Genomic DNA, 8,942 nt, shown 5'->3' with positions numbered 1-8,942 from the left:
TTGTTAACACCACTCCCTTTCCCCCAACCTCCCGCTCTCCTATGTCTCCTCAGAACTGTCAGTCCCATTGTTTTCTCCTCCAGATTGCTCATCCAGCTTATTTTATTTAGCCAGACCTATGGAGACAATAACATGCACAAAACCAACACAGAGCAAAATCAAGCAACAAAAGAAAACAAAACAGCAACAACATCAAGCCAATGACAAAAAAAAAAAACAAACAAGAAAGAAAAGCTTCTAGTTAGTTCAAGGACTGCTTGTTGGCCTTTAAGAGTGTTTTCCAGTCGAGTCTGATGGGGGCACCAAGCTCTGGCCTCAAATCTATTTTTGGTATTCCCTGGGGACTTCGTTGCTCTGTTCCCCTTGCTATTCTGTTGCACCCCCTTAGTGTTTTGCCTCGGTGTGACGGGATCAGATCAGGCGCAATTCTCACACTGTGTCTCCAGTGTTGGCCCTGTAGAGCTATGTGTCAGTGAGGGATGTCATGTCTCATAGTGGGGCTGGCCGTATGGTCTTCTGTGTGGATTGGCTGCTCTGAGCAGGAATATCGTCTTCAAGGCTTGGTGGGCCAGGATGTGCTCCACTCTCTCTTTCTCCCCCTTCATTTGCTCCCATGTGCTCTGATCAGACATGTCCCTCTCCCTCAACTGAAGCTTCTGTGCTGTCCTCTGAAATAAATTCTTCCAGTGGGGAGGGGCAGCTGTCCACGTAGTTGGGATTGGGGCCGACCCCTCAGACCTCTCCACTGGTTCCCTACTCCATGCTGGCATGTTGAATTCATATCTTGGAGCACCAGGTTGAAGTCTGGTCCCTCTTTCCCTGTGGAGATATAAACAATACCCTTCCCTTAGGTGGGTTAGTGCCCTGTTCCTCCTCGACCCATTCCTTTTTGTTTTTTTCCTTTTCCCGCCTCCTTTTTAGTTGGCTACAATGTTAATCTGGGTACTTTAGAGAAACAAATCCACAGAAACTCATGTATAAGAGAGAGTTTTATATATAGGTTAAGTGTGCATCAAGAAAACATCCCAACCCAGTGCTGCCCAAACCCACAAGTCCAACATTAACCCATATGTCCATGCATCCAACACCAATCGTAATGATGCCAACTGCAGGAAGAAAGCCAAGTCAGTGAATGTGTAAAAATCTGTGCTGGCAGGGATTTCCACACAGGTGCTCCAGCACCCAGGGCTGCATCGGGGTAAGTCCATGTGGCTTCTCCTTGGGGATGTCTTGCAGGAAGTCAGCCTTGCAAGCTGTTAGATCATGTTGTTCCTACTCCTGTGTATTACACAGGTCCATAATTATATGAATATCCAGAGTTACCATGACCTCTGTTCTTTAAGAGTCATTGAAACCTTATTTACCGGAACTTATTTAATCTCCAGAGCCTTAGAATTCCTATTCTCAATTCTTACATTTGAACCCATTGTTGCAGTCACTATGTCAATCCTTCTCTTTGAGGATCTTTCTCTTTTTTGCTGGCCCTGATTCCTATCCAGGAACTGATCCCTCCTGACGATATGTCCAGAGTATTTGAGATGAAGTTTCATTGTCCTTGCTTCTCAGGCACAATCTGACACACACTCTACAATTAAATGAAAGAAATCTTACTTGACATTCAAAACTCAATTTTTAAAATACTTTTATTGGAGGCTCTTACATATTTTATCACAATCCATACATTCATCCAGCATGTCAAGCGCATTTGCACATATGCTGCCATCATCATTTTTAAAGCATTCTCTTCCCACTTGAGCGCCTGATATCAGCTCCCCATTTCTTCCCCCACCCTCCCCCACCTGCCCTTTCTCAAGAACCCTCAATAAGTTATAGATTATTATTTCCATATCTTATATTATCCTCTGTCACCCCTAACCTACTTTTCCATTATTCGTTCACCTGGGAGGGGGTTCTAGTTTGATCCTTATGATCAATTCCCCCTCTCTCCCTGCACCCTCCTCTAATTCTCCTGGTATCTCTTCTCTTATTATTGGCCCTGAGGGGTTTATCTATCCAGGATTCCCTGTGTTGCAGTCTCTTATCTGTAGCAGTGTGCATGCTCTGGTCTAATCCAATTTGCAAGGGAGTATTGAGGTCTTGATAGTGGGGGGAAGGAAGCACCAAAGAACTAGAGGAAAGTTGTGTGTTTTATTGGTGCTATACTACACCCTAACTGGCTCATCTCTTCCTTGTGACCCCTCTGTGAGGGGATGTCCAATTGTCTACAGATGGATATTGGGTCTCCACTCCATTCCCTGGCCCCAATCACCTGGGGTATGGTTTTGTTCTGGGTCTTAGATGCCAGATACCTGATCCCATCGACACTTCATGATAACACCGGTGTGATTCTTACATGTGGGCTTGGTTGCTTTTCAGCTAGATGACTGCTTGTTTATCTTCAAGCCTTTAAGACCCCAGATGCTGTATCTTTTGATAGCCGGGAACCATCAGCTTTCTTCACCACATTTGTTTATGCACCCACTTGGTCTTCAGCGATCCTGTCAGGAAGGTGAACATCACAGAATGCCAGATTGTTAGAACAGAACGTTCTTGTGTAAAGGATGTACTTGAGTCGGGGCCCAATGTCCATCTGCAACCTTAATTATTAACATATAAAAATGAGTACATAGTTCTATTCCCCTTTCTTTTTATATATATTTCCATATGTACATGCCTTTATAAATGTCCTTTCCCTCCTGGTCCTTTCCTCTATTTCCTTTTACTTTCCTCTTGTCCCACCATCATGTTTGGCCTTCATTTGGGTTTAGTAATTCCTTGCTGCTACATTGCCCTTGATTAAGCCCCACTAGACATTGAGTGGGCTTGTCTCCATTGATTTTAGTTCACTTGTTGTTCCCTTGTCGCTGGGTTGGTTTCCCCCACGCCCCCTTCCTTTCTCTCACTTTCCCTTCTCCCGGATCCCCCCATAACCATTGGTTCCATTCTTTTCATCTCCGAATTATGTATCCCACCTATCTTATCTAGATAGACATGCAGATACACTAATAAGTATAAAAACCAGGCAAAGCCGAATAAAACAACAAAGAAAGTCAAAAACAACAATAACAAAAACAAAATAACAACAAAAAGAAAGCCACTGACAAAATGGAAAAGCCTATAAATAGTTCAAGATCTGTTTGTTGGCCTTTATGAGTGAGTGTTTTTCAGTTGAGTCTGATGGGATGCCACACTCTGTCACCAAAGTCATTTTGGTATTTCCTGAGGGGTTCATCACTCAGCTCCTCCTGCTGCTCTGCTACATGCCATCAGTGCCTTGTCCCAGCGTGATGGGGCCAGACCCTGCACTATTCCTGCACTGTGTCTCCAGTGCTGTCCCCTGCAAAGCAATGGCTCAATGAGGGATGCCGTGTCCCATGGTGGTGCCAGCTCTACAGTCCTCCACGTGTGTTCTCTTCTCTGAACAGGAACATCATCCTTGTGGCTTGGTAGATCAAGATGTCCTCTCCTCCCTCTCCATCCCTTTGTGTTCCTCCCATGTGCTCTAATCGGAAGCTCCCCTCTCCCCAAGTTGTATCCCCAGTGCTGTCCTCTGAAATGCATTCTTCTGAGGGGGGGGTGGGGGGGTGTCCACATAGTTGGAATTGGGGCCAGCCCACAGACATCGATATTGGTTCCCTGGTATATGCCATTATATTGCCTTCACCTCTTGCTGCATCAGATTGAAGCCTGTTCTCTCTCTCCCTCTCCTGTGGAGACATAATAATAAACTCCCCTTGGGTAGGTTAGTGCCCTGCTCGCCCCACCCCCCTACCCATGTCTTTTTTTCTCTCTCTTTCATTCTCCCTCTTATTTAGTTTCCTGCCATATATATCCCTGGATTGGGTTTGGCCCATGCCATCGTTGTTGGACCTCATCCCAAGGATGTATGTGTATAGTAGCTTTTCCTCTATGCTTCCCCCCTTTTTTTAAGCTTACCTCAGTAGATTCATGTTCTACTTGTCCTTTTGTGCTTGGCTTACTTGACTTAGCATGATTTCCTCCAGTTCTTCCCATGTGGCAATGTGCTTCATGCATTCATCGCTGCTTTTTAGGGATGCATAGTACTCCATTGTACGTATGTACCACAGTTTTTTGACCCATTCATCTGCTGATGGAAATTTGGGTTGTCTCCAACTCCTTGCAATTATGAACTGTGCCACAATGAACACTGGAGCACAGATATCTAGCCATGGTTTGTTTCTTGCCTCATCTGGGTATATGCCCAGTAGAGGGATTGCTGACTCGTATGGTAGCTCAATCTCCATCTGGTTTAGATATTGCCAGATCTATTCACATAATGGCTGTACATACATACAGGTCCACCAGCAGTGGATGAGAGTTCCTGTCTCCCCACAGCCCCTCCAACACTTGTTACTTTCTGATTGTTTTAATTGGGTTATCTTTGAGGGTGTTAGGTGGTATCTCATAGTTGTTTTAATTTGCATTTCTCTATGGCTAATGATCAGGAACATTTTCTATTATGTTTATTGGCCATTCGGATTTCTGCCCCTGTGAAACTTCTGTTCAGGTCCTTTGCCCACCTCTTTAGTGGGCAGTTAGTTTTTTTCTTATTGTAAGCTTGGAAAGTATTATAGATCTTAGTAATAAGGCCTTTGTCTGATGTTTTCCCAGTGTGTGGACTCTCTTATTACTCTCTTGGTGAATTCTTTCAATGTACACAGATGATTTATCTTCAGTATACCCCACTTGTCAATTTGTGACTTCTCTGTATTTGTATGCTTTCCTATTTCAGATATCCTATGCACTCCTTGTGCCAAGGTTCTCAGGTTTGTCCCAATTCCCTCATTAATGGCCCTAATAGTTCAGGGTTTTACCTCAAGGTCTGTGATCCACCTTGAGTTTATTCGTGTGCATGGAGTGAGGTAAGGGTCATGCTTCATTTTTCTGCAGGTAGATATCCATTTTTTCCAGCACAACTTATTGAAGAGGGCATCCGCTTTCCGTTTGATATTTTTGGGGCCCTTATCAAAAATCAGTTGTCTGTATGCTGATGTTTTTATTTCTGGGTTTTCCGCTCTTTTCCATTGGTCTGAATATCTGTCATTTTACCAGTATCACACCCTTTTGACCACTATGGCCGTGTAATACGTGCCAAAATCAGGTAGAGCAAGCCCTCCCACATTGTCCTTCTTCTTGAGTTCTCTGCTAAGTCTGGGCTTCTTCCCTCTCCATAGTTGGTAATACATTTTTCCAATTCTTTGAAGAAGGATCATGGTATTCATATTGGGATAGCATTAAACTTGTATAGTGCCTTGGGCAGAGTTGATATCTTTAATATATTGAGTCTTCCAATCCACGAGCATGGGATATTCTTCCATTTGTTGCTGTCACTTTGGTTTCTTGTAATAGTGTTCTGTAGTTTTCATCGTACAAGTCTTTTGCTTTTTTTTTAGTCAGATATATCCCTAGATATTTCAATTTGTGCTTGGTTATTGTGAAGGGTACTAGCTTTTTAATTCCCTCTTCTGCGATGTTGTTTGATGTGTATAGCAGTCCAATAGACTTCTGTTTGTTGAGCTTGTATCCTGCCACTTTGTCATATTCCTCTATTGCTTCCAACACTCCACTTGTGGAGTTCGGGGGATTTTCGATATATAATATTATATCATCTGCAAATAATGATAGTTTCACATCTTCCTTCCTCAGGCGAAGAACTTTGATGTCTTTTCTTTGTCTTATATTGTTAGCTAGGACCTCCAGTACGATGTTAAATAAGAGGGGGTACAAGGGACATCCTTGTCTGGTCCCCTTTTTCAGTGGAATTGTTTTCATCTTTTCTCCTTTGATTATCACATTAGCTGTGGTTTTTCATACATAGCTTGTCTAATATTGAGGAATTTTTCTTCCATTCCTACCTCCTTGAGTGTTTTAAACAGGAATGGGTGTTGGACGATGTCAAATGCTTTTTCCACATCTATCAATATTATCTTGTGGTTCTTATAATTTTTCATGTCAATGTGGCAAATAATACTAATGGTTTTTCGCATGTTGAACCATCGTTGCATTCCTGGTATGAATCCCACTTGATCACGGTGAATTATTTTCTTTATTATGATTTTGTATTCTATTGGCCAGTATTTTGTTAAGGATTTTTCCATCGATGTTCACTGGGGATATTGGTCTGTAGTTCTCAGTTCTTGTGGGATCCATGCCTGCTTTAGGTATCAGAGTTATACTAGCTTCATAGAAAGAGTCAGAGGGTTTGCTGTCTTTTTCTATGTTCTGGAAGAGTTTGTGTAGGATTGGTGTCATTTCTTCTCCGAATGCGTTGTAGAATTCTCCTGTGAAGCCATCTGGCCCAGGGGATTTTTTGTTGGTAATATCTTGATAACCTTGTCTATTTCCTCTATTGCTATGGGTCTGTTGAGGTGCTTGGCATCCATCTGGGATAGTCTACGGAGGATTTGTTTCTCCAAGTATTTTTTCAGGTCTTCCATGTTGTTGAATTTGTTAGAGTACAGACATTCATAGTACTGTGTAATTATCCTTTTGATTTCATTAGGGGCCATTGTAATGTCCGCTGTTTTATCCCTCAAACTTGCTATTGAAATTTGTTCCCTCCTTTCTTTGGTTAGGTTTTCCAGCAGTCCATCAAGTTGTTAATCCTTTCAAAGAACCAACTTTTAGCTACATTAATTTTCCCCATAGTTTTCTTGTTTTCACTCTCCTGTAGCTCAGCTCTGATTTTTATGATTTCTTTCCTTTTGATATTAGTGTGATTGTTCTATTGACTCTGCTATAATTTGTGTAAGTTTTGTGCCAGCATATCAACCGTAAGTCTCTCTTCCTTTTTCATGTGTGCATGTATTGTTATCAGCCTTCCTCTGATGAATGCCTTTGCTGTGTCCCAAAGGTTTGGGACATATTTTCATTCTCATTGCTTTATAGGAGCTTCCTGATTTCATATCTGATCTGGGACAAGACCCACTCCTTTTTCAATAGAGAGTTATTCATCCTCTAATTGTTTGCCCTTGTTTTCTTCCTAGTCTTTTTGTTGATTTACAGACTTATGACAGAGTGGTCAGAGAGAGACATCTGTATAATCTCTATGTCCTTGAATTTACTCAGGTTTGACTTTTGTCCCAGCATGTGGTCTATCTTCGAGTATGTGCCATTTGGCTTGAAAAGAATGTGGGGTTTTTTTACATTTCGGTGGAAAGCTCTGAAAATATCTACCAGGTCAAGTCGTCCAATTATGCTTTTTAGCCTGGAGATCTGTATCCTCCTTATTAAGTTTCTTTCCCTGCTATCTGTCTTTTTTAGAGAGTGGTGTATTAAAGTCACCTGCTATAATTGTTGAGCCTGTGATTTCTTTTTTTCATATTTTGGAGTGTTTGATTTATGAATTCTGCAGATTTCTCATTGGGTCTGTATATATTTATTATGCTCACTGATTCTTGGTCTACTGTTTCCTTGAGCATTATATCGTGCCCCTCCTTGGTTCTTGTTATGGCTTGTACTTTGAGATCAATTTTGTCAGAGATTAAGATTGCTACCCCTGCTTTTTTGTGTTGCCATTTGCTTGGTATATTTTTCTCCAGCCTTTAATTCTAAACCTGTTTTTGTCGGCAAGCTTGAGATGTGTCTCCTGCAGGCTATGTTTTCTGAGCCAGTCTGTTAGCCTCTGCCTTTTAATGCCTGAGTTCACTCTACTGATATTCAGTGTTATTACATCCATCTGTGGACTGTGATGTCACTTTGTACCTTTTGTGTTGGGTGTTTTCCTACCTACCTATCTTATCAGTTTGTGATATGTGTGTGGTTCATTCTTGCTTTCTTTCCACTATTGAGCTAATGCTATTTGGGGGGCTGTTTTCTCTTTGTCTCCCTCTGGGTGGAGTTGTTCTATGTGGTGGTCTCTTATTTGTGCTTGGTGAGTGTTGACCTTCTGCCCATATTGGGTCGGCAAGGATATTTTGTAGGACTGGGTTTCTTTTTATGAATTATTTGAGTTTTTCCTTGTCTGGGAAGGCTCTTACTTCTCCATCTATCTTAATAGCTAATTTGGCCAGGTACAGTATTCTTGGGTTTGCATTTTTCTTCCTTCAATTTTTGGAATATGTTACTCAATTCCCTCCTCTTCTTCATCATGTCCGCTGGTATGTCTGAACATATTCTTACTTGGGCACCTTTTATAAGTGACTATTTTTCCCCCTTAATGCTCTTTTGATTTTCTCCTTTTCCTCATATTTGGATAAGTTAACTATTCTGTGTCTTGGTGACATCTTCTTGGGATTCAGTCTGGCTGGTGTTCTTTCAGCTTCCTGAATTTTTGCCTGATTTTCATTTATTAAGCTGGGGAAGTTATCCTCTAAGAATTCCCTAGCTATTTTCGTTGTTGACATCTTTGTTATGTCTTGTTCCAGTAGTCCAATTATTCTAATAATGTTCCTATTCATAGCATCAGACATGGCTCTCAGGTTTTCTTCAGCTTCCCTGGTTGTCTTATTTGACTGCTTTTCCCATTTGTTGAGGTCTGCTTGGTTATCCTCTAGGTCACTGGTGCGATTCTCTGCCTCCTCAAGTCTGTTGGCAAAGTCTGTTAATTTGCTACTGGATTTTGTTATTTCATCACTTAGGTCTTGTATTTCCCTTTGGTGCATTGCCTTTATGTCCTCTATCATTTCATCCTTTTTCTGCATTGCTTCCCTCATATCCTGTATGACTCCAAGCAAGATTCTGAACATTTTTTCTGTGACAGGTCAATGTCTGCTTCTTCAATGCACATAATTAGGTTCATGACTTCTTCCGGCATTGTCTTGTTTTTCCTGATTTTTCATTGAGGCTGTTGGGGATTTTTGCTGTTTACATGTTGTTTTAGAGGAATTCAGTGCAATCTTCCAGAGTCAAAGAACACTGGGATTTCTCTTGTGGAACTTGTATGAGTGCATCTAAGAACTACCTTCAGGTAACTTAACGGG

Source organism: Echinops telfairi, unplaced genomic scaffold (assembly GCF_000313985.2).
Source record: "Echinops telfairi isolate 266 unplaced genomic scaffold, ASM31398v2 ScPeMD7_7416;HRSCAF=8454, whole genome shotgun sequence".
NCBI classification, from domain to species: Eukaryota; Metazoa; Chordata; class Mammalia; order Afrosoricida; family Tenrecidae; genus Echinops; species Echinops telfairi.
This window is presented reverse-complemented; position numbering follows the sequence as displayed.